The 27,066-nt window shown below is 38.8% G+C and overlaps 1 protein-coding gene and 1 pseudogene across 1 annotated transcript in view; one reads left to right on the top strand and one right to left on the bottom strand.

The window, feature by feature from the left end:
- Window positions 1–27,066, bottom strand: part of IL1RAPL2 (interleukin 1 receptor accessory protein like 2) — a 653,603-nt gene that overhangs the window by 238,664 nt on the left and 387,873 nt on the right. The window lies entirely within an intron of this gene.
- On the top strand, window positions 13,606–13,947 carry LOC133753622 (cytochrome c oxidase subunit 6A1, mitochondrial-like; annotated as a pseudogene).

The raw sequence follows: 27,066 nt of genomic DNA, 5'->3' as shown, positions 1-27,066 counted from the left end.
ATCAAAGGACATACATGAAGGGAGACATCTTTGAGAATAAAATGCAGGCATCTAGCCAGTAATTTAAGGAAGACAGGGATGCAAAGTGTGAGTCACAACAAGCATCAATATCTTCCATGCTCACTTGAAATTCCATCAGCATATTCTAAGATTGCCTGGTTCAGAACACAGAGTCTGCATTCTGATTTTTGAGGAGGTTTCCTTCTTTAAACACATAGTGGAAATTTTAGCTTGAGCTTTGTTATATCTACTGCTAGAATTCATGCAAGACAAGATGGCTAGGATAAACTGGCAGTTTGCACGGTGAGGGCTGGTGGAGAAGGCAAAGGAAGGTTTTGTTCGATTTATGCACAGGATTCAGAGTTAATAAAGGAAGATGGTGTAGGGAAGGCTCATAATGCTGCCCAACCCCCATGCGAAACAACATTCTATGGCTTGGGGCTGACCTTTGGGATAGGCCTACTACTCCCACCCAGAGTAAACATTGTAAGTAAAATCTGGCGGGGAGGACAAATGTAAGCTGAATACTGCTGTTGTTTGGGTCTTTGAGTTGATAGCCTTGTGGAACACTGGGGAACATGTCCACAGACCAGTTGTGTTTACTACTGAAGGCAGTGTACTCTGGCCAGGCAGTGTGGATTACTGACTGACCAGCCACCATCAGTTACTCCTGTAAATAGAATAAGCCCATGTCTCCTGTAATCAGACTTTCAAGTGGGTTCTTTGGAAGTAATCAATAATATGCCTCAAACTTCTTGCACTTTGGGCTCCTGTAGTGTAACAGATGGAAAAGCCAAGATGGTGGTTGGTGTCTTCCCCACCACTTCTTCCACCCTGGTCTCAAGGAGTGGGATCTGAGCCCTATGGAGAGCAAGATCAAAGACAGAAGCCAAAGGAGCTATTTTTACAATAGCAATAGTGACAGACATAAGCAATGCTGTTTCAGTGCACAGGTGAAAATGACCTATAAATAGTGGCAGAGTAGCATTCTTCCAATTTTTATCCAGAGTGGTATTGACATAGGAAAACCTGAAAAGACCCTACATGTTGTTTTGGCTCATCACAAGGTTTTCTGCTCTGGAAATCAAAGGAAGAGATTACCCTCAACGAGAAAGCATGGTCGCACAAGATGGCATGGCAGCAATGACAGCAGCAACATGACATTTTCAAGTATCCCCTTGATATTTGACATCAGCAGAAGGTCTTAAGTACAACATGAGAATAAAACTGGTGAGCACAGTTGAGACCGAGATTTTCTTACACAACTGGGTGACATTTTGAGGGAGAGAATCAAGAAATTCTGAAAAACACAAGTGGAAATAATAAGACAGTAAATATTGGCATTATTATGGCTAATATGACCTCATTTGTAACCACAGCCTAGTGGGGCTTTGAGATATTGGCATTGCTTAAACAAAGGTCACTCTGTTGATTCAGAACTTGTCAGATGTGCATCTGAGTGTTTTGCTTGTTTATGGTTTCTGTTTTCTGTTTTTTTTAGTAATGGTGATATTTTCCTGCTTAAAAATCCATGACCTCTCAGTAAATCTCCCTTTTGGTCAAGGGTATACATCTCTGGCAGAGCTATCCTGAAGGAAAAATAAATCTAACTGGCCCTTATAATAATCAAATCTATGGCCTTGGCCTCATTAGTATGTCCCTAACATTTGAATTAGCTGGCCATGATCCTGGGAAACATTTTCCTTCTGAACTCTAGAAACTCGAAAGTCTCAGTAACATGATAAAGATAAGTTGGTTTGTGGGTAAAAATTAGAAGACTCTCTGAGTCAATGGCCCTAGGCATAGAAGAGGCAATGCAAATAAAGATAAATGCCTGCTCTGGGCAGGGATTAAAAATTGTACCAAGGCATAGAGTGGAACCTATGCCCAGGGAATGAAAGAAATGCGGTGAAACTTGAGGTAAACAGATTTAATTAAAACACAGACTTCCTAAACCCATTTTCTGTTATTATTTGTTATTATTCATAGGAGATGATTAAGCAGTAACAGATGTCACTAATACACAAATCTCATTATACATGTAAAATGTGTTTAGTACATAGAAGACGACCATGATTGGAACATTTCTGAAAGATACTGCTAACAACTTCCTACTTGATTTCAAAGGAAAATGTTATATTAGGTTTTAGCAAATGCATAGGTTTTGGCCAGTGCCACAGCTCAATAGGCTAATCCTCCACCTGTGACACCGGCACACCGGGTTCTAGTCCCGGTGGGGTGCCGGATTCTGTCCCGGTTGCCCCTCTTCCAGGCCAGCTCTCTGTTGTGGCCTGGGAGGGCAGTGGAGGATGGCCCAAGTCCTTGGGCCCTGCACTCCATGGGAGACCAGGATAAGCACCTGGCTCCTGCCTTCAGATCAGCACGGTGTGCCGGCCACAGCGCGGCGGCCATTGAAGGGTGAACCAACGGCAAAGGAAGAACTTTCTCTCTGTCTCTCTCTCTCTCACTGTCCACTCTGCCTGTCAAAAAACAAAAATTGAAAATGTATAGGTTTTGAATCAAAATTGAGTTACTGTCTGGGAAATGATGAGTCCAAATTGGGGCTGTTCTTTTTATTTAGATGTATATTCATTGAATGGCAATATGGGCATGGAATTCATAATAGGAAAAAACTTATTTAACAAGTTGGTAATTGTTTCAAAGAACAAGAGGGGCAAAATAGTGAGACTGGAATGGAGGAAGTTGCTTTACCAGGACAGCACCCTATAATGAATGTTGTAGGAATAGATGATTATGAGATATGTGCCATGTGTGTGTGTGCACACACTTCCAAATTATAGCTAACACCTGAGTAATGCTTATTAAAGAAACTGAGACAAAAAGGTATAACTTAACTTACCCAAGATTTCAACACCAAATGTGGTACACCTGTGATGCAATCCAAGCACTCTGACCCCAGAGTCCTCACTCATCCCAACCACCTCATGCTGCTTCTCAGTATAAATGATGGGAGTATACTTGTACTTGGATTATGAATTCTTAAATATTCAGAACTAATTTATCAGTTTGAGCAAATAACTTTACTAAGTACCTGTATTAAACAAAAAAAAAAATCCATTCCAAATACAGTGTTACACATGCTTCCTTCTGAGACAATAATATAACATATATAAAAGTAGTGCACACTATTAGCAAGTCAACAGTTTTTATACAGCGCACAGAAATTTCTGGGGAAAGCAAAACATGCATTTTTCCAGTGTCAGGAACTATTTAAAAACTATATGAATTGCCAAGTAGGTTCTTTTTGTTTTTACAAAAAGGATCTGTGGAGTGCTATTCTCCCTCTCAGTTAGGACTCAGATATACTTTATATATGTCTCAATGACACAGACATTGTGGCAATTAATGCTAATGATTGGAATTGTATTCCCAAAATGAGAAAGGAAAGGGAGCCACATGAAGCCTGAAAAGGAACAGTATAGTTTGTTGTCCAAATTAAAAATTGTACTCACAAGCCATAATTTTTTGAACTGACGAAAACATAGCATCAAGATTTTGCTTCCATTACCAGTAAAACTGCTAACATTTGTATTTACTTGAAAATATGTAGATTCCTGCTATTTCTTTCAGGATTTGGCAGAATGTAATATTTATGTCAGAAAATATTACTTCTTTTAAGATCTCCATACACACAGAAGAGTTACTGGCTCGGTTTACATTGTTTTATTCCAATGTCTCTCTTTATTTCATTTAACAGGCTTTTGGGGGAGAGTCTCTCATCTCTTTGGAAATATGACAGCTCACCACTAAAGGGGATGCTGGGAAGAAAAGGATTGTGAACAGAGGGATCCAAACTTAGAACATCTGCAAGACGGCTCCCTTAATCTCCTTTAAGCCATAGCACACGGTATGATGTGATTCATTTTTATAAAATGCAATGAAAGACTTTCAACTTCAAACAACTAGACAATAAACAAACATATTTCCATGTGAAAGATCAAAAGGAAATCTTGTAATCTAATGGCGTGTAGCACTATGGCAGAAAGGCCAAATATATTTCCCTAATCCTCCAAAATAATGATGTAGTTTTACTATCTCATGTTCCCTTACTGTTACCTAATTATTTCTGTATTTCAATTTCTGTAGTTATCAAATTATTTCATGTATAAGTTGCTGGTTTGAAAAATAATATGACAAATCTTCCACCAAAAAGTAATAATATATGACAAATGAAATAAAACCTAAATACTGAAACTTTCCCAGAAAAAAATGATGATTATTAAGTAAGTCACATATTTATTCTTAATTGTGAACATTTGAGATTATTACTACATAAAATTCTTTCTCTTCCTTCTTGGTCCTCACGTCTCATCTCCTCTGCCCTGCACAGCTCATTTCCTCTGCCCAGCACATCCCATCTGATTTTCTCTATCCCTCAGGTCACATCTCCTCTGCTCTGCGTCACGTTGTGTCACGTGGCATCACGTCTCTGCTCAGCACGTCACGTCTCACTTCCTCTGCATCAGGTCACATCACATCACATCACATCACATCACATCACATCATGTCTCTTTGGCCCTGCATCATGTCATTTCCTCCTAGGTTACAGAAACGAAAATGAAAAAACAATTTACTGTGCACCATAGCACATATCAATGGAGACTACTATGAAAATAATGGGGTAAGGGATCGAAAGTTACGCAGTAATTCATTTGTAACTCAGATGTTATGATGGTATTGCAGTGCTATGATGGTGTTGGGTGCAGGTTGTGTTTTCAGACTCTCAAGAGGGGAGCTGGACTACAGCACAAAGGGTTAAGCTGCCTGCAATGCCAGCATCCCACATGCCAGATGGTTTGAATCTTGGCTACCCCAATTGTGATCCAGCTCCTTGCTAATGCGCGGGGGAAGGCAGAAGAAGATGGCCCAAGTGCTTGGGCTCCTACTGCCCTCACACAAGACCAGTATGGAGTTCTATGCTCCTGGCTTCAGCCTGGCCCAACCCTAGCAGTTTAGGCCATTTGGGGAGTGCACCAGCAGATGGAAGATCTCTCTCATTCTCCCTCTCCCTCTCACTGTCATTCTGCCTTTCAAATAAATAAAGTAAAACTTTTAAAAAAATACTCAGTAGAATGGAAGAATTTAGCTTAAAGATTCAGAGGTAAAAGTTTATTTTTTAATTCCATTTCTTGATTGCTGGATAACCCTTAATAAATGTGTTATCTTTTGGATCTCACACTCCCTGTGAGAAACAGCATTAAGTAGTGGTAGTATGAAGTAGTTGTGGATAAGTCATTTAATAAAATTACTAAAAACAAATAAAAATTAACAAGTATGCATCAAAAGTCTAACAAAACAATTTCATAAAGGACAAGGAAATAACCTAATATGCAGAGCTTCCAGTAATGTCCCTCTATGACAAGGGAAAATTTGATAATGATAGTCATTAATTTCATTAGCTCTTTTATGTAAGACACAATCTTAAACTGGGGTGAGGGTAGATGGGGAATGTGTTAGTCAGATTTTCATGACTACAGATAAATATCTAAGAAAAATTACTTATGGAGAAAGATTCATTTTGGGCCATGGCTTTTGAGGTACACAGTTGAAGATTGTGGGGGCTACACTGATTTGATGTCTGGTGAGGGTGGGTGATGAGAATGGCAGAGCTTGTACAGAGTTAGAATCACATGGTGAGCCAAGATGCTGAGAAAGAACAGATGGGTCTGACTCAAACTCGATGACCTAAGGACCTCCCACTAGGCCCACCTCCTAAACACCCTAAGTTGCCACCCGCAGTCCCATTAGCTTATGACTTTGGGGTTTAAATGTCTGTTTGAGTTGGGGCACTAAATTATGTTTCAACTACAGCAGTGAATAATGTCTCTGGTTTAAAGAAGGAAAAACTAAATGACTAATGTAATCTTGGCCTGTTTGATCACTTCTCTGCAAAGGCTTCTGAAGTCCAAATGATTTTACTGATCATTGACGACTAAAGGTACATAATGCAAATGAAAGATGAATAAAATAAGACTTGCATTTCAAGTTCACAAAGAGCTGAGGCATGTTCTTTAAAGAGAGAAAAATGTCTTGTTCTCCAGCTGGAACTCCTAATAATCTTGCATACAAAAAGGCAACTCATAAATGTTTACTTACCCATTGAAGGACAACTGAATATACTCCTCACTCGAAGCTTTAATCTCAAAAGCTTTTGTTCAAAGCTAGAGCTTTCAGTGTAACCTTATAGCATGATGTATGTTGGGGTGGACAGCAGAAAGAGTGTGTAAAAATAAATCAGCACAAGATGCTTAGAATTCATCTATATTTCTTTTTTTTTTAAAAAGATTATTTTATTTATCTGAAAGTCAGAGTTACAGAAAGAGAAGGAGAAACAGAGAAAGAGGGGTCTTCCATTTGCTGGTTCACTCCCCAATTGGCTGCAATGGCTGGAGCTGCGCTGATCCGAAGCCAGGAGCCAGGAGCCAGGAGCTTCTTCTGGGTCTCCCATGGGGGTGCAGGGGCCCAAGGACTTGGGCCATCTTCTACTGCTTTCCCAGGCCATACTAGAGAGCTGGATTGGAAGAGGAGCTGTCGGGACTAGAACCAGAGCCCATATGAGATGCCGGCACTGCAGGTGGTGGCTTTACCTACTATACCATAGCGCCGGTCTTGAGTTCATCTATTTTTCAACTAATAAGGAAAAAATATTGTTTGGAATACCCTTTAACTAAACAAGACTAGATTCTATGCTAAGACATAATGGGACACCATCTCTGAGGTGTTACTGAGAGGTTTCAAAAGAGCTGCTTGCTGGGCTGTTGTTGTAGCACAGCAGGTTAAGATATTGCTTGTGATGCTGGCATCAAATGAGCACTGGTTTGATTCCTGGCTGTTCTGTTTCCAATCGAGCTCCCTGCTAATGTACCTGGGTAAGCAATGGAAAATGGCCCCTACCATCTGTGTGGGAGACTTAGAATTTCTGGCTCCTGGCTTTGTCCTAGCCCAGTCCTTGCTATTTTGGCTACTGAAGCAGTGAACTAGCAGATGCAAGATCTATCTTTCACTCTTTCAAATAAATAAATAGATAATGACTTCTGCTTCTGGCCATAATGGAATGAGTTGTACTGGATTTCCTCTCTCAGTGTAAAGAAGTAGAGAAATGTATGCAAGATATGAAATGATGTTTTTGAAATTGGGTAACAGGCAACACAGGACTTTGAGCCACAGGAGAAGGTCAATAAAGCAAGACAACTTTGAAAGTAAATGTAGATTTCTTCCTCCGGGCATTTTTTGGAATTCAGTCTAGGGTAGGGGAATGCAAATACAGCATTATAGCCACACTGAACTGAGGAGACAGGAATTGAAGTTTGGGAGGGGCTGAGGTGGCTGGTATTTACAAGGCAGAATATTGGAGAAAATAGAGCTACTAACAGAAAAAGCTCCACAAATCTAAATGGGATGCTTCTGAATCTTTGTCTTAATATTAAACTGTGCATTAACAGAGTGAAAGTTTACAAGCTTAGGCAATGTGCTACTGGGAATTATGAGATGAACAATTCCTACAGCTTACACAGGGCTGGGGAATGTTTGAATTCTGATCATTCTGAGTGGAGAGGCCTTATTGAAAGCCTAAGGAAATAAGTAGAAAATACAGAAGGGTCTACCCCTAATAATAAAATGTTATGCCCAAGTAGGAATGAATCAATTCAATAGGAACAGATCCAGAAATGATATAATGATATGAGAGAGAGAGAGAGAGAGAGAGAGAGAGAGAGAGAGAGAGAGAAAGAAACTGGCTTCTGCTGGTCCATTCACTAAATGTCCATAGAAGTTAGAGCTGGGTTGCGGCCACAGCTACATAACTGCTGATTTTCATGGTCTGCACTAGCAGGAAACTGGATTCAGGAGCCAGAGTAGATAATCAAACCCAGCTACTCTTATGTCGGACATGGATTTTTAAACCAGCATGTTAACTATTAGGTTAAATGCTTACCCATCATAAAATTAGTTTAACATAGTTATTCTAAATATCAAGGATTTAAAGGAAAATATGAACATAATAAAAATAGAAATAGAAAATATACAGAGGAACCAAATATATCTAGAGCTGAAAACATACATTTACTGGATGGAATAAAATGAACATAAATATTGCAGAAGAAAAGAGTAATGAACCTTAAGATTAAGCAATAGAAGTTATCAGAACTGAGGGATATGGATGGAAAATCTGAATAAAACAGATCAACAGTGACCTCTGAATAATATTCAGCTATCTCATTTACATATAATTGGAATTCCAGAAAAGGAGGAGGGCAGAAATATTATGTGAAGAAATACTGGCTAAAAGCTGTTCAAATTTGATTAAAATCATCAACCACAAATTTGAGAAAGTCATTATGTAGAACAAACACAAAGAACACCACACCAAGATATATCATAATTGAATGAAATGGCAGAAAACCAAGAATAATGAGAAAAATGTTAAAGTAGCTAGAGGGATAAAAAGTGATTTCTTGCCTATTGAGAATGTTGTCTTTCCTCACTTTAAATACTATTGAAGAGACAGCACATTATATTCCAAACTGTCCTGTGGAGGAGCTTCTGGTTTACTTGGAATTAGGACATCTAATATAGTTTAGGGACCTGTTGAAACAGAGCACAGATTACACAAATGTGAATGGCTCCTGAAGTGTGGGGCAATCCTGAATGATATGTTACAAAGAGGAAAGGTAAAAAGATGCAGCAAATATATTTTTTATCAACTTTGAATTTTGGACTCAATGATTGTGGTGCCTCAGGCTAAGGATTTTGATTGGGGGACTCAGTGTTAAAGATTAAGCTTTTCAAAATTGGGAAAGGGTCTGTAAAATTAGAATTAAATTGGTAAGCTCAGTTCTATTGAGAGAAAAAAAATCTTATTTTCCCTAAGTCTTAAGACTAAAATGTCCAAGTCTTGCCATCAAATGATCTGTGGTACCTTAGATTTCAGAATAGAAGCCATCTGGTTGGGGTTTGCTACAAATTTGGAAGATTTAAAAGGTAATAAAAAGTGAATTTTTCAATGATGGATGTTTTATTTTATACAAATAAATTATTAAAACAATAATATCGGGAATGGGCTTTGTGGATCAGTGAGTTAAGCTGCCAATTGGGATGCCTGCACCCCATGTTGGAGTGCCAGTTCGAGTCCTGGCTGCTCTGCTTCTGATATAGCTCTATGGTAATGTTAACCTGGGAGGCTGGTAGCAAATGATGGCCCCAGTAGTTGGTTCTTTGCCACCAATGTGGGAGCTCCAGGTGGAGTGCCCAGGCTCCTGGCTTTAGTTTCACCCAGCCATGACTGTTGCAAACATCTGGGGAGTGAACCAGTGGATGAAAGATCTCTATGTCTCTCCGTCTGTCTCCATCACTCTGCTTTCCAAATAAGTAATCTTTTAAAAGTAATAGCATAAATATTGATTAAACTCTTCATTTAAGTGAAGATACTACCTAGGATTATTTTAAAAGAAATGTTTGGGCTGGTGTTGTGACATAGTGGACTGGGCCTGTGCCAGTTCTAGTCCCGGCTACTCCATTTCCTATCCAGCTCTCTGCTATGGCCTGGGAAAGTAGTAGAAGATGGCCCAAGTACTTGGGACCCTGCATCTGTATGGGAGACCCAGAGGGAACTCTTGGCTCCTGGCTTTGGATTGACCTGGCTTTGGCTGTTATGGCCATTTGTGGAGTGAACCAGCAGATGGAAGACCTTCCTCTCTGTCTCTCCCTCTGTCTGTCTGTAACTCTGTTTCTCAAATAAATAAATAAATAAATGGAAATATAAATACCCAGAGACAATTGTTATGTAGGTTTGTTATTTAAACTCACAGCAATTATTAATCACTTTGACCAAATTGGGCTTTCTTTTCTATAGTGGTAGGTAAATATGTACTTTTAAAAACACTTTGGGAGTTAGCTCAGCCCATTCTAAGTCATTCATTTATATGCTCAGAGTTAAAATTATTTTCAGTTACTGTCTCCTTTTGCCCATGTTAGTTGTTCTGGTGAGAGTTTCCTATTGATTCTCATGGCAGATCCCTACATGCCTTCCTTCAGATAGTTTCTTTGGCCTGATATAGATGGCTGTCTGTTTCAAAGTCCCTGCCAACTAACCACAAAGAAGCTCCTAAAACATTCAATCACTCAAAATCCTCTGGGCCATGTTTTTCTATAATTATCTTTTTTCCTCATCTATGCCACCATCCCACCATGATTTATTCCTTCTCTAAGAAGGTTCAGGTTAAGTTAGAGATATTTTCTACACAATAGCTATAGATGACTTATTAACTGTATTTTTGCCACAGACAGTCTAGGAAAGGCTACTAGGAAATTCTAGTTCAAACTACTTCCTACTATTTTTTCTCACTGTGAACATTTCAGAAAACAATTTGGCGGATATCAAAGCATTATGATGCTATGACACTGGAAAATAAAACCTATTACAGAACAGAGAATACTTCTCACAGCTTAAACTTAACAGAAAAAAAATTAAATTCAATAGTGCTCCAAGAAATGGTGTGAACTATAAGATTTTAGACATTGAGCAAATATAATAATAGACATTGACAATTATGAACATGTATCAGTAAAGCACCTCTAGCTGTGGCTGCAGCTAAATCAAGAAACTCAAGTGGTTTAACACAATAGAAAAGTATTTCTTATTTATTCAGAGACACAGGCTCTGTCACCTTCAATGCATGGGTTTCAAGGTTACCTTGAATTTCAACGTCTAGGCAGCAGATGGAGGAAGAGAAAGATGACAGGATTGCTTGAGTCATTTTTAATGTGCCATGCTTGGAAGTATCTTACATAATTTTCATTCATATTTCACTGGCCAGAAATTGAGCTACATGGCCACGTCTAAGTTTAAGGGAGATTCAGGAGTGCATTCTAGTTATCTGTGAAGGGAAAAAGGGAGCCAAATTGAATGAGCAATTGGACTGTCTGCCATAGGGCACAATATTTGGTGGTGGAAAGGATGGTGAAGTTGCTTACCAAGAAATGCTTGTGAAAAGTTTAGGAATAGCACATATCACATATTTATTAAATGCTTACTCTGAACCAGGAAAATTTTTAAGCAATAGAATTAGAATCTAAATCTATTTGCCACTCCTCAACTGTTCATGGTACAGTGAGGAAAAAACTAAGTTTAAAAGAATTATAGGAGGATTCCAATATGACTGATCAGGGAAAAGATATGCTGATTTTTACCAGGGAAATATTATAGAAGAAAAGTAGAGGAAGTGTATTTCCTGGGGAGAGTTGCATAGAAGTATGCAGTAGAAATTCTACAGAAAGAAGAGAGGTCCCTGGAGCAGCATGGACAATATTAACATGCAGTAACAAGTGGGGATGCCACCTGAAATTCCTGCAGCAGAGCAGGCTGAATGAGATGCCAGCTTCTGAGAGACAGATGAGAGCAGACTGTTGCAGCCCCTGTCTGTGTTGATATTGCCTGAGGGAGAACATTGTGGACTACACTGACTTTGAGGCCAGCCTGAAGCCCTAGTGAGGCCTCGTGAAAGAAAAGCGTATTTCTTTCTCCTCACACCTCAACAAGCATGCCCAGAAACCATCTTAATGCCAGTAGTGGTCATGGCAGCTCTCATGCAGGCAATTCAGACTACTCAGAAACAAAGAGAAATTAATGAGATAAAGAAATCCATGCAAGATATGGATGAAAATTTTTTCCAAGAAATAGAGATATTGAAGAGAAATCAAGCTGAAAAATTATAAATGAGCAATTCAGTATGTCGAGTAGAAAATACAGCGGAAAGCCTCAGCAACAGACTTGGTGAGATAGAAGAAAGAATATCCAACCTAGGATACAAATATTTGGAAATTTTTCAGTCAGACCAAAAGAAAAAAAAAAGAAGAAGAAATTAGAAAAATTTTAAAAAGTATTGGTAGTTTTTTCACTTGATGTTGCTATATGGGCAAAATGTTGAAATCTTTACCTAATATACACTAAACTGATCTTCTGTATACAAAGAGAATTGAAAATGAATCTTTACATGAATGGAAGGGGAAAGGGAGCGGGAAAGGGGCGGGTTGCGGGCGGGAGGGAAGTTATGGGAGGGGGGAAGCCATTGTAACCCATAAGCTATACTTTGGAAATTTATATTCATTAAATAAAAGTTTAATAAAAAAAGTATTGGAGATTTATGGGATACTATCAAATGACCCAACATGAGTCTTAGGAATTCCTGAAGATGTGGAAGAGAGAATGGATTAGAAGGTCTAGTCAGCCAAATAATAGCAGAATACATGCCTAAGTTGGAGAAATAAAATGACATCCAAGTACTGAAAACACATAGAACTCCTAGTAGACATAATCAGAAAAGATCTTTACCACAACACTTTATAGTCAAACTTTTGATAGTAAATCATAAAGAAAAGATTCTAAATGTGCACGAGAGAAAAGCCAGATTACCTACAGAGGATTCCCAACTAAACTGACAACAAATTTCTTGTCAGAAACCCTACCGGTGGGGCTGGTGCTGTAGCATAGTGGGTAAAGCCGCTACCTGCAGTGCCAGCATCCTATATGGGTACCAGTTCAAGTCCTGACTGCTCTTCTTCTGATAGAGCTCTCTGCTAGGGCCTAGGAAAATGATAGAAGGTGGCCCAAGTACTTGGGGCCCTGCACTCATGTGTGGGAGACCCAGAAGAAGCTCCTGGCTCCTTGCTTCAGATTGGCTTAGCTCTGGCTGTTGAGGCCATTTGGGGAGTGAAGCAGCACATGAAAGAGCTTTCTCTCTCACTCTTCTTCTCTGTTACTCTGCCTTTCAAATAAATGAATAAATAAATCTTATAAAAAAAAGAAAGAAAGAAACTCTTCAGGCTAGAAGAGAATGGAGAGACATAGTCCTGAAAGAAAGAAACTATCAACCCAGAGTACTGTACCCAGCAAAGCTCTCATTTAGAAATTAAGTTGAAATAAAGACCTTCTAAAACAAACAAATTGAAACAATGTGTCAACCCTTGTCCAGCCTTACAAGTGATTCTTCAGGATGTGCTACACAAAAACAGAATGATGGTCATCATTATGAAACAATGTAAAGGCAGAAAATCTCCTAGTAAAAGTATAAAGGACATCCAAAGCAAACAAGAGAAATAATTATGGGAAAAATGGTAGGGACAAGTATTACTTATCAATAATAACCTTGAATATAAGTGGCCTAAATTCTCCAATTAAAAGGTACAGACTGGCTGAAAGGATTAAAAAAACAAGACTGATCTATTAAATTACTGCCTACAAGAAACACACCTCACCAACAAGGATATACACAGACTGCAAATAAAAGGATGGAAAAAGATATTCAATGCTAACAGAAAGCAAATACAAACAGGCAAAGCCCTCCTAATATCAGACAAAATAGACTTTAACACAAAAACTATTAAAAGAGACAAAGAAAGACATTATGTAATGATTAAGGGATCAATTCAACAGGAAGATGTGACTATAATAAATGTATATGCACCCAATGGCAGGATACCTGGCTATTTAAAACAAATGTCAATGGACCTAAAGGGAGACATAGATACCAATACAATAATGATAGGGGACAGGTCAATAAGACCAAAAAAATGTAGTCCAGGAGGAAAATGGCAGAGGTAGCAACAACTGGGTCAAGGGTTTCTTGGCTTCTAGGTCAGTCCTGCCTACAGGTGGAATGGCCTATATTGATTGGTGCCCCTGGCGAGGAGGGTTCAGCTTGCATGTGGAAGGCCCTCACCTACTTTGTTGCACTCCCTGGCATGGGCATGGGTGTGAGCATGCTGAAGGTCTACCTGAAGTGACACCACAGAGAGTACAAGAGACCCAAGTTCACTGCCTATCCCCGTCTCTGTATCAGGATGAAGTCCTTTCCCTGGGGAGTTAGGAACCATACTCTATTCCATAAACCTCTTGTGAATCCATTTCCAGCTGGCTATGAAGACGCATAAAGAGAACTTGGACCTTCACAGGCACCGGGGGCCAGGTTTGGACTAACATTCTGCATGCAGACCAGAAAAATAATAAAATAATAAATAATAAAAAAGCTTAAGGTGAACCTTAAGCTCACCTTCCTTACTTGCATCAAATGATGACCATTATACTGATCTTTTATCCTGTTGCTTGTGGCAGGAGACAGCTTAAGTAAACAACTTAAAACTCAAAAAACAACAACAAAGAAGCAACAGAGCTAATATATACTATGGAGTAAATGGAACTAATTGATATCTATAGAACATTTCATTCCACAGATGCAAAATACACATTATTTTCATCAGTACATGGGACTTTCACTAGGATAGACCATATACTGGGCCATAAAGCAAGTCTCAGCAAATTAAAAAAAAAAAAGAAATCATTCCATGTATCTTTTCTGACCACAATGGAATGAAGCTGGAAATTAACAATTTAATAAACTAGAAAATGTGCAGATACATGGATACTAAAAAAGATATTCTTGAATGAACAGTGGATCATAAAAGAAATCAAAAGGGAAATGAAAACATTCCTAAAAATGAATGAAGATAACAGCACAATATATCAAAACTTATGGGAAGTTTATAACAGTTAGTGCCTACATCATGAAATCAGAAGGGCCAGAGCTGTGGGGTAGTAGGTAAAGCCACTGCCTGTAGTGTCGGCATCCCAAATGGGTGCCAGTTTGAGTCCCAGCTACTCTGCTTCTGATCCAGCTCCCTGCTGGTGTGCCTGGGAAGACAGAGGAGGATGGCCCGATCCTTGGGTCATTGCGTCCATGTGGGAGACCTGGAAGAAGCTCCAGGCTCCTGGCTTTGGATCAGGCCAGCTTCAGCCATTGTAGACATTTGGAGAGTAAACCAGAAGATGGAAGAACTCTTTCTCTCTCTTTCTCTGTCTCCGCATCTCTGTAACTCTGCCTTTCAAATGGATAATTAAATCTTTTTTTAAAAGAAAATACATTGGAAAGGCAGCAAATAAATGATCTAACAATGCATGTCAAGGACCAGGAAAAACAAAGACAAACCAAACCAAAAATTAGTAGTAGGAAAGAAATAATTAAAATTAGAGAAGAAATATATCAAATGAAGACAAAAATAATATAAAATATCAGGGGAAAAAAGAGCTGTTTTTTGAAAAAATAAACAAAATTGATACACCTTTGGCTAAACTAACCAAAAAATGGGGGAGGCAGGGGAAAAAATAAAAATTAATAAGATCAGAGATAAAAAGGACATGTTACAATGGATACCACAGAATTAAAAATCATCATTACTACAAACAGCTGTATGCCAAGAAATTTGAAAATCTATAAGAAATAGATCGTTTTTTGGACACACACAATCTACCTAAGTTGACTCAGGAAGATAGAGAAAATCTAAGTAGACCAATTACAAGGATGGGAATTGAATCAGTAATAATGACCCTCCCAACAAAGAAAAGCCCAGGGCTAGATGGTTTCACAACTAAATTCCACCAAATTTTTAAAGAAGAATTAATTCCAATTCTTTTCAATCTATTCAAAACAATTGAAAAAGCTAATATATACTATGGAGTAAATTAGCTCCCAAACACCTCAATTCCAAAACCAGAAAAATATACAACAAAGAAAGAAAGCTATAGATCAATATCGCTGGTGAACATAGATACAAAAATCCTCGAAAAAATTCTACCTAATCAAATCCAACAACACATCAGAAAGATCATCCACGTGGACCAAGTGGGATTTATCCCTGGTATGCAGAGATGGTTCAACATACACAAATCAATAAATGTAATATGTCATATTAACAAATTGAAGAAAAAACATGATTATCTCAATAGATGCAGAGAAAGCAGTTGATAAAATACAGCATACTTTCATTATACCTTAAGCAAATTTGGTATAGTGGTTAACATTCCTAAATACAATCATGCATGTATGACAAATCCACAGCCAGTATCATATTTAACAAGGTAAGTTGGAAGCATTTCCACTAAGATCTGGAACCAAAAAAGGATGCCCACTTTCACCATTGCTATTCAATATAGTTCTGAAAGATTTAGCCAGAGCTATTAGGCAAGAAAAAAATCAAAGGTATACAAACTAGAAAGCAAGAAGTCAAACTATCCCTATTTCCAGATGACATTTTATTTATAGGGAAATTGAATGACTCCAGTAAGAGACTCTTAGAACTTCTAAGAGAGCTTGGTTACATTGCAAGATATGAAATCAACACACACAAATCAATAGTCTTTGTATACACAGACAATGCCATGACTGAGAAAGAACTTGTAAGATCAGAACCATTCACTGTAGCTACAGAAAAATTAATATCTTAGAATAAATTTAACCAAAGGTGTGAAATATCTCTGTAATGAAAACTATAAAACATTAAAGAAATAAATAGAAGAAGACACACAAAAAATGGAAAAAATGGAAAAATGGAAAAATCTTTTATGTTCATGCATTGGAAGAATCAATGTTATCAAAATGTCTATACTGGGGCTGGTGCTGCGGTGCAGGCATCCCATATGGGCTCCAGTTCTAGTCCCAGCTGCTCCTCTTCCAATCCAGCTCTCTGCTATGGCCTGGGAAAGCATTAGAAGATGGCCCAAGTTCTTGGGCCCCTGCACTCACATGGGAGACCTGGAAGAAACGCCTGGCTCCTGGCATTGGATCAGTGCAGTTCTGGCTGTTGCAGCCAACTGGGGAGTGAACCATCAGAAGGAAGACGTTTCTCTCTGTCTCTCCCTCTCACTGTAACTCTACCTCTCAAATAAATAAATAAAATCTTTTAAAAAGTCTACTCAAAGCAATTTCCAGATTAAATGCAATTCAAAACAAAATACTAAGGACATTCTTCTCAGATATAGAAAAAATGATTCTAAAATTCATATGGATACACAAGAGACCCCGAATAGCTGAAGCAATTTTAAATTACAAAAACAAAGCTGGAGGCATCACAATACCAGATTTCAAGACATACTATAGTACAGTTCAAATCAAAACAGCATGGTATTGGCACAAAAATAGACATGTAGACCAATGGAACAGAATAGAAGCCCTAGAAATTAATCCAAAGGTGAAAAACCAACTAATCTTTGACAAGTGAGCTAAAATCAGGGGCCGGCGCTATGGTGCAGTGGGTTAAAGCCCTGGCCTGAAGCACTGGCATCCCATACGGGTGCCAGTTCTAGTCTCGGGTGCTCCTCTTCCCATCCAGCTCTCTGCTATGACCTGGGATAGCAGTGGAGGATGGCCAAAGTCCTTGGGCCCCTGCACCCATGTGGGAGATCTGGAGGAAGCTCCTGGCTTTGGATTGGCACAGCTCCAGCTGTTGCGGCCATCTGGGCAGTGAACCAGCAGATGGAAGACCTCTCTCTCTCTCTACCTCTCTCTGTAACTCTTTCTTTCAAATAAATAAAATGAATCTTAAAAGTGAGCTAAAATCAATCCCTGGAGAAAGAACAGTTTCTTCAACAAAGGATGCTGGGAAAATTGGATCTACACATGCAGAAGTATGAAACAAGACATCTACCTTCCACCTTATACAAAAAGCAACTCAAAATGGATCAAGGATCAAAGTCTATGACCTGATATCATAAAATTACTTGAGTAAAATATTGGGGAAACTCTGTAAGTCATTGGCACAGTCAAAAACTTCTTGTAAATACCCTGAGAAGTACAACCAATAAAGGCAAAAATAGAGAAATTGGATTACATCAAGGAAAGAAGCTTCTTTGTTGCAAGGGAAACAATCAATAAAGAGGTAACCAACAGAAAATATTTGCTAACTATGCAACTGATAAAGGATTAATATCCATCTATAAGAGCTCAAGAAACTCAGCAACAACACACTCAGTTAAGAAATGGGCAAAGAACATGAACAAGCAGTTTTCAAAGGATGAAATACAAATGGCCAAGAGACACATAAAAAATGCTCAGTATAATTATCCATCAGGGATATGCAAATAAAAAAGCACAGACAGAATGGCTCTCATATAGAAATCAACAAACAATAAATGTTGGTGAGGATATGAGGAAAAAGGTACCCTACACTGTTGGTTCAAATGTAAACTGGTGCAGCCTTTGTGGAAGACACTATGGAGATACCTTGAAAAGCTGAAAATATATCTACCATATGATACAGCAATCCCACTCCTAGGAATTTACCCAAGGGAAATGAAATCAGCATATGAGTTATCTGTACCCCCATGTTTATTGTAGCTCAATTCAGAATAGCTAAGATATGGAATCAACCAAGATGTCCATCAACTGATGACTGGATAAAGAAAATGTGGTATATATACACTATGGAATACTAGTCTGACAAAAAAAGAATGAAATCCTTTTACAACAAAATTGATGTAAAATTTAAAGCATCATGCTAAGTGAAATGAGGCAGTCTCAAAAAGACACATATCATATGTTTTCTCTGTTATGTAACAGTTAATATCGAATACCAAAAAAGATACAGAAATGAAGTGGTTATTTTGGGATATGATTGTCATATTTACCCCTTATGTATACTGTTGTGGAACTGTGGTCTTCCTACTTCTTACTTTTTGAATGTTATTATTAGTGATAAATTAAGCCTGTGAATATAGAGTGGAATAAAAGTATGGCTTTGCAAAAACTGATGAAGAGAGGGGAGGTGGAAGGGGGATTGAGTGGAGGGAGCAGGGGAGTGAGGTAAGTTTGGTTGTTTTCTTGTACTGTGCCTATAGAATACATAACATCTGTTAATTTTAATTAAAATAAAAATAATTATAATTTATTTATTTAATTTATTTGAGTGACAGACAAAATGACATGGCCAGATAGAGAGATCCCATCCCCTTATCCACTCCCCAAATGTCCACAATAGCCATGGCTAGACCAGGCCAAACCTGGGAGCCAGGAACTCAATCCAGGTCTCTCAGGTGGGAGGCAGTAACCAAACGACTTGAGCCATCTCCTGCTATCTCTCAGGGTACGCATTAGTAGGAAGCTGGAGTCAGGAACAGGAGGCAGGACTTGAGTCCTGGCACTATGATACAGGATGCCGGAATCTCAACTGCCATCTTATAACCACTAGGCCAAACACTTATCCCACATAAACTAATTTTTGCCAATCAAAATCATAAACATTGTGGAAGAAACAAGTAGAGAAAATCAAAGGTCTTTTCTCTAAAGAGAATACTTCTCATTTAACATTTGCCTACCCTTTACCTCATTGCACATTAAGGAAGTATGAGATAGATAATTAGGAAGAAGATAATTCATAAATTTTATCACTTCCTTCTTTCATTGTGGTCATTCATATTTGCAGCCCAGCAGCTTAATATACTTTATAGAACTAAAGTATTTTTTATTTAATATTTACTAAACATTCTTCTTCATGTGGCTTTCCAACATTTTGTAAGTGAATATAAGGATAATTTTCTCTTATTTATTGGGTTTTGTGTATGTGCTGGTCATCTGTTTTGATGCACCCAAAGATAGCTGAGGGTGGGAAGCTGTTCCACCAAAATGTCTAAAGGTTAAAGACAAAGAACTCAGATCAGCTGTTGCAACACAGTGGGTTAAGCCACTGCTTGGGACACCTGCATCCCATATGAGTGCCAGTTCAAGTTTTTGCATCTTCACACTTCTGATCCAACTTCCTACTAATGCATCCTGGGAGGCAATAGATGATGGCTCAAATACTTGGACCCTGATACTCATGAGGTAAATCCAGATGGAGTTCTGGACTCCTGCTTTTGGCTTGGCCCAGCCCTGGCTGTTGCAGGCAATTGGGGAGTGAAGCAGTGGATGGAAAATTTCTCAGTCTCGCTCAGTATCTCCCCCCGACACCTTTATATGTGTGTATACACACACACACACACATGAAATAACTAAACACTAAAAAAGAGTAAAAAGAACTTCTTGAGCATAATAAAATTGTTCTTTTCCAGAATAGGAAAGCTGAGTTTCTGAAAGTCAAAGGGCTCTTTTACCTTCATTATAAGGTACAAGGCATCTGTGATGACTGGATATAATTTTTGTTTTTGTTTTCCTCTGATTGTTTTTCGGAACATGCATGGATTCTCTTATATTTCACTTGTAAGGGTGATGCCTTTAGAATGCTTCTAGCAATAATCATGTTCAGAGACATACTGGGATTTTGAAATTTTTTAAAGATTTATTTATTAAAAGGCAGAGTTACAGAGGCAGAGAGAGCGAGTGAGCAAGAGAAAGTCTTTCTTCCGCTGGCTCATTTCCCCAAATGACTGCAATGGCGGGGCTGGGGTGATACGCAGCCAGGATCCTGGAATTTCTATAAATCTCTCATGTGCGTGCTGGGCCCAAGGACTTGGGCCATCTTCCACTGCTTTCCCAGGTCATAGCAGAGAGCTGGATTGGAAGTGGAACAGCTGGGACTCGAACCAGCGCTGCAGGTAACATATGGGTTGCCAGCACTGCAGGCGGCAGCTTTACCCGCTACACCACAGTACCAGCCCTGGATTTTGATATTTTAAATTAAATACTCTTTAAGGCAACTTCTCCATTGTTCTTTAAAAACAGGATGTAGTTGAAGAAAGAACATTAAGCTAGATATCAGAAGAAAATGATAATCTTCCTCTACCACTACTCATTCACTATAAGAACCTTGACAGCATATCACTTCATTCCCCTTGACTGTACTCCAGTTTCTGCATGTACAAATTATAATGAAAATGACAGAATGACAGTCACTGTGTGTGTGTGTGTGTTTGTATGAGAGACAGAGACAGAAAGAGAAATTGAAGCATGAGGGTTTCCACAATGCATATGCAACTTCTTTTGAATATAAAAATATATTATAAAAGTGATATAAATTTAATATACAGAATACAGAAAAGATAAAGGAAAATTACTTGTAAACTGCACTATGCAGAGTTAATTACTCTTTGTTGTATATCTTCCCAGACCTTTTTGTCCCATGGCACTACCGCTCAGAATCTCTATACTTGGTATGCCCTGGGACCACACCCTACATTTAAAAAGTCTCTCCTCTGTTTACCTGAAGTATACCCTATTTTGAGAATTGATCTACAAGGAATCATAAGAGCAGATTTTTCATTATCAGTGTTAGCAGTGTCAACTTCTTTTAATTTGAAAGATCCCATGAGGTTGCAACAAAAAGAAAGCGAACATGCTGATGACTTCAGGGTAAGAAACTGGCATTGCATGGATAGGGCTGTAAATAATATTAAAGCTAGTGAAATGACCTGGATGGGAGAGAAAGATTTATTTCATAGTTTACCTGAACACTCTTGGGAGACAGACAATGGAATATAGCCTTTGTGTTCAATTCCATCCCTTTTTATTGAGTCAGGGGATGTTTAAAGAAATTTATAGAGCTCTTTGAAAGTCAGCATTTTTAATAAGTGGCACCAAGAAAAAATTACACTGAGAGAGATCCAGGTGACAATACAGAACATGAGACAGGAGGGAATTTATAATGGCTGAGCTAATTGTGGTAGAGGACACTAAAAAAGGCAGGCCCTAGTGAATTGTCTGCTCATCTTCCTGACTACTGCCTATTCCCCTGTATCTCCCTCTCATCAATGTCAATTTCAGAGTTCTCGGGTCCTATCTTCTGTAAGTGCAGTGCAATGTAAAAGCTTTTGGTTTATACAGCAGTGTCATTCTCAGACTCAGAAACCATTTCTAATACAGAAATGTATCTCAGTACAAAGCCAGGCAAATTTCATAGACTTTGGAATGTCGGAGGAGCCCACATTCCTGTTGAGCATTTAGACAAGCAACAAAAGTAATTCAAAAAATGGAAATTTTAACTTATTGGAAAGTTTTAATACAGCAGTTGGCTAGAGTAATCAGAGTCTAAGATTTAGAATTAACAGGCTGGATTATAGGTTAAGGTTTCTGAGTAAATTTGGGATTCAGGAGTTAAAAGACGTCGGGTTTCCTGTAGTAGATACTGAGATGGAGTTTGGCATACAGGGTATTTAGGGTGTTGCTTAGGGATTAACACCTGTGAAAGGGAGGGGACAGGACTGACCAAGAGGAGAAAAATTGCCATGTATGATGACCCCACATGGAGTTCTGGAGTGCAAATGGTTTTCACCATGTTTCTTATTGGACTCAGGTACCTGGGCTTCTATATACCAGCTGCAATTGGATAGGAAGGATATGCATGTGGGAAAATCAGTTCTCTGTAACCCACACAAATCCTGAAAGAGCTTATGATAGGAGGCTGTCTGCTTACAGTCCTCCACATATGGATCAATCAGTCTTTTCTCAAAGGGGACTCTGGACAACACGTCCCTCTATCCTCGGCAAAAGAGGACTGAGAGGGGAAAGGGTAACTAGATGGTTTCCAATACTCCTGATTAAAAACTTATTGTTTGAAGAGTAATTACATAATAAAAACAGATTGAGTCATTTTAAAAAAAAATCAATCCCTGTTGCTGAAAGAACAACTGCTGTATAACAGAGAAAAAGTTTCCAGCCATTACTATTAACAGGAACTAGGACTTCATTAGTGATAAGCACATCCACAAACACACCTGTGTACATCTGAAAATAAGTAACATGCTACTCCATACTTGTGAGCTAGCATACTAACTGTATGTTATTCATACTCAGAGAGAACAAAATCTAAAACATTTTTATTTTATAGCACATCATGAATGGCTCCACTGAATTTTTTTTCTTTTTTTTAACTTTTATTTAATGAATATAAATTTATTTTTTTAACTTTTATTTAATGAATATAAATTTCCAGTGTACAGCTTATGGATTACAATGGCTTCCCCCTCCCATAACTTCCCTCCCACCCGCAACCCTCCCCTCTCCCGCTCCCTCTCCCCTTCCATTTGCATCAAGATTCATTTTCAATTCTCTTTATATACAGAAGATCAATTTAGTATAAAGATTTCAACAGTTTGCACCCACATAGAAACACAAAGTGAAACATACTGTTTGAGTACTAGTTATAGCATCAAATCAAAATGTACAGCACATTAAGGACAGAGATCCCACATGAGGACCAAGTGCACAGTGGCTCCTGTTGTTGACCCAACAAATTGACACTCTAGTTTATGGCGCCAGTAACCACCCTAGGCTGTCGTCATGAGTTGCCAAGGCTATGGAAGCCTTCCAAGTTTGCCGACTCTGATCATATTTAGACAAGGTCATAAAAGACAGAGTGAGGATAGTAACCAATGATCCTAAGAGTGGCATTTACCAGGTTTGAACAATTATACAGCATTAAGTGGGGAAGAGGACCATCAGTACACACAGGTTGGGAGTAGAGCCATTGGTGGTAGAGTAGAGGTTATGATAACAAAGGAATGAGGCCCAAGTACACTAGACGGGGTCTAGAACAAAGGACAGAGTCATTATTAGAGGAGCTAAGAAAGGTGCTGTCTAAGCTACAATGAAGTTTTCTGATTGAGAGGCAAATAGAACCTGATAGAAGGGGCTTGATAATAATCTGGTGGGCTTTAGGCCTTGTAAGTTAAGAGGCCCAGACCTATCTATCTCTTCACATGGGGTATATCCTAAGGGAGGTGTGAACCTCCTAGGGGAAGGCACTCTGTTGACTTTCATTACTTGGCTGGCCTGGGAGGAGAGCTGGCCAGGTAAAGGCAGGGGGCATCTCTAACAAGAAATTTACAGTTCTGCCTGCAATGTTGCTGACCCTACTTGACCATACCCTCAGCTGCAGTGGTCACTTTGGAAGTTGGGCTGAGTAAGGGCTTTTCAGCTTAGAGCCAATAAGATCTGTGGCTCTGACCTGGGCATCCTTCAACTCCAGGGCAGGTCCATTTCCAGTGATCCAACTCTTGGCAGAGCTGCCAGGGCTCTTCACAAGCTGACTTCTGCTGAAGCCCAGGCTTACCACATTGAAAGCCACTGCAGTGGACTGGCCTGTTGGGTCTCCTTGAGGGCAGATCACTGTACAGATCAGTCATTAATAGGCCTGCCACCCATTGCTTCTGATGCCTAGCTTTCTTTTCCTCCTGGTTTGTGTTAAAGCAGACCAGACGATGCAAGTCAAGGGAGTGGCCGTGTCCCATCTCTAATCTTCGGTGGCCTGAACTACAAGTCTATAGTCACAGGCATGTTCTATAGTAGTTTTTCTAAGGTAGACAATGCCCATGAGGAAAATTATATTCTCACTTTAAAACTTTCTTTCCCTTTGGTCTGAAAGGGAGGTTTTTTCTACTTACTGTATACTTGGCTGATGGCGAAGTGAATCTAGCTATGAGATTATTATTTAAGTTCTTATTTTGGCTATGCTATGACAGAAAAATGTTAGCCATCTCTTTTATAAGGTCTAAAGATTAAATTGTGCGTCCTACAGATTCCTTCATAATAGAATTAGTTTCCTACCTTGAAGAGAATAGAGAAATGAAAGAACAAGTTGGGCTTAGAATAGAGAAATGAGGGGGCAAGTCCTAGATCGCTTGCTGACAATAGCGATATTACATGAATACTTAGCAAACCGTTTCAACCATTAGATAACAACTTAAGAAAACATTTACCAGAAGGTCCAATGCCTTCTATAAATTTTAAGAATCATGTATTTGAAAACACGTCTTAAATATCTAACATGGTGTAGTTTGTTTAACCAGTAAACTTAAGTACAACCATATAAAATGTTTTTAGTTTCTTTCTACCAACAAGTTTAAAACATATGATACTCAGATTCAGGTCACACAAATTAAAATGTATCTTTGGTTAATTTTAGCAGCTTAAATTTATGGACAATCTTATCTATAAGCCATTTAAAATAAAACTCTTAATAAAATTTCCCCATGTGGACAAACAATATGTACACACATATAACATAGCATAATAGACCAATATAGCAATTTTAATAATAGCTTTTAAAATCTTTAACTCTTTTTGTAGATTGCCAATTGATTTGAATTGCTTTTTGTTTTTAGTAACCTCAGTTAACCATACTTTCTCTCAGTTGGTACTGTGAATACATTATTGACTTCATCTGTTTACAGAGCCACCCCAAAGTACTGAATACAATAGAAGTGGCTGGAAAAAGTCCATAGGAACCTATAGGAGGACAGCTAAACACAGAACCAACAACACTTTAGTTTTATGAGCAGCAAATCATATATAACTGTGGATGACAAAAGACTTTAAGTCGCCATGTTTAAAATTATAAACTCATCAACCAACAAGAGGCACTTGCTTACTTCACAGTATTTTTGAAAGCACCTGTAGGATTTTACAAGTATTTAACTCTTTAGGCCTCTGGGGCTTTCTCATTAAGATAACTATCATGTCTAGTAACACAAGATCATTAGACTTTTTAATTCTCAAACATTTGTATTAATAGCATTTTCCATTATAGAAACTTAAAGTTTGGTACCACGTCACATCTTGACAGTACTTCTAATATAATCCAAATAGCCTGATTAGTTGGTGTCTCTATAAGATGAGAGACATAGGTCCTTCGATTTTTTCAGTTGGGCCCAAACTGGAAAAACCAAAGTCCAGGATTTACTGGAAATTTTAGAGACCAGATTGTTTGAAACTTTGATTTTTTGAATGCCTGTCAAGAATGCCAAGAATCCTCCGCCTTGCGGCGCCAGCACACCGGGTTCTAGTTCCGGTCGGGGCGCCGGATTCTGTCCTGGTTGCCCCTCTTCCAGGCCAGCTCTCTGCTGTGGCCCGGGAGTGCAGTGGAGGATAGCCCAAGTGCTTGGGCCCTGCACCCACAAGGGAGACCAGGAGAAGCACCTGGCTCCTGGCTTCGGATCAGCGCAGTGCGCTGGCCGCAGCACGCCGGCCACGGCGGCCATTGGAGGGTGAACCAACGGCAAAGGAAGACCTTTCTCTCTGTCTCTCTCTCTCTCTCTCTCTCTCTCTCTCTCTCACTGTCGACTCTGCCTGTCAAAAATAAAATAAAATAAAATAAAATAAAATAATAAAATAAATAAAAAATAAAAAAGTGAATTTTTAAATGATCCTCCTAACAGCAATTTCAAATCATCATGGATAGTCAAAAAAGGAATCTCAGTTCAAAACCATATGCTTAGACTATATCTGGAGGAGAATGATCCAATATGGTGAAGAGACCTAAAAAGACTGATAATAGCTACTACAAAAGGCCACCAAAAAGTTCATGAAAAATGAGTATTATAAAAAACTATCAGTACATCTCAAAAATGTTTTACAGCAAAATAAACTTTTCAGTTTAATAATTTTATTTATTTTCATTGAATGAGAGAGGGAGAGAGAGAGAGAAAATGTGTACATGCTTTGATCCTCTTATTCATGCCCCCTGCCCTCCCCCCCCCCCCCAATGCCCACAATGGCTGGGATTGGGCCAGTCCGAAGTCAGGAGCCTGGAATTCAACATGAGTCTAACCACATGGGTGGCAGGGTCTCAACTATTTGAGCCATTACCTGCTCCCTCTCAGGATATTCATCAGCAGCAACCTGGAACTGGGAGCGGAGTCAGGACTCTAACCCAGACACTCCAATCTGGGATGCTGGTGTCATGAGCAGACTCAACCACTGTAACAAAAGTTTGACCCTAAATTTTTTTTTCATTTTCCCACAAACGTTTTGAAGCATGCTTGTATTTATTTACCATTTACTATGTGTTAAAGGCTGTGTTAATCCATTTACATAAATTATTCTACCTAATTCACATATCTTATGAGGTAGCTATTATCTGCAGTTTACAGATGAAGGGAAAGTTCAAGATTTACACACTAAGTGGTAAAGTGTGGATTCTTTTCCAGACACTGACTTCGGAGCCTAGCTACACTATTAACTACCATCTTATACTGCTATCACATAAAGGAGGGATTTGAATTGTGCTCTATAACTCCATGAAATAAAATGACACAATTCCACAAGGCTGTACACAATCTGCTTCCTACTTCTTCATCACTACTCCATAACACTTTCCACTTTACTCATTTGGCTCTAACTGTACTGGTTTGAAATGAGTAATTTCTTCTCACCTCAGGGTCATTGCCTGTGCCACTTACCCTGCCTGAAATGCTCTCTTCCTTGTTCTTCAACTGCCTAATCCTTATGTCATTTCCTCCAGTAAGCATTCTTTGACTCCTGGACCCTAGTTTGGAAACTCCCATATATGCTT

The sequence above is a fragment of the Lepus europaeus genome, chromosome X (genome assembly GCF_033115175.1).
Source record: "Lepus europaeus isolate LE1 chromosome X, mLepTim1.pri, whole genome shotgun sequence".
Classification (NCBI taxonomy): Eukaryota; Metazoa; Chordata; class Mammalia; order Lagomorpha; family Leporidae; genus Lepus; species Lepus europaeus.
Note: the sequence above shows the minus strand (reverse complement) of the source record. Positions and strands in the feature narration are given on the sequence as shown.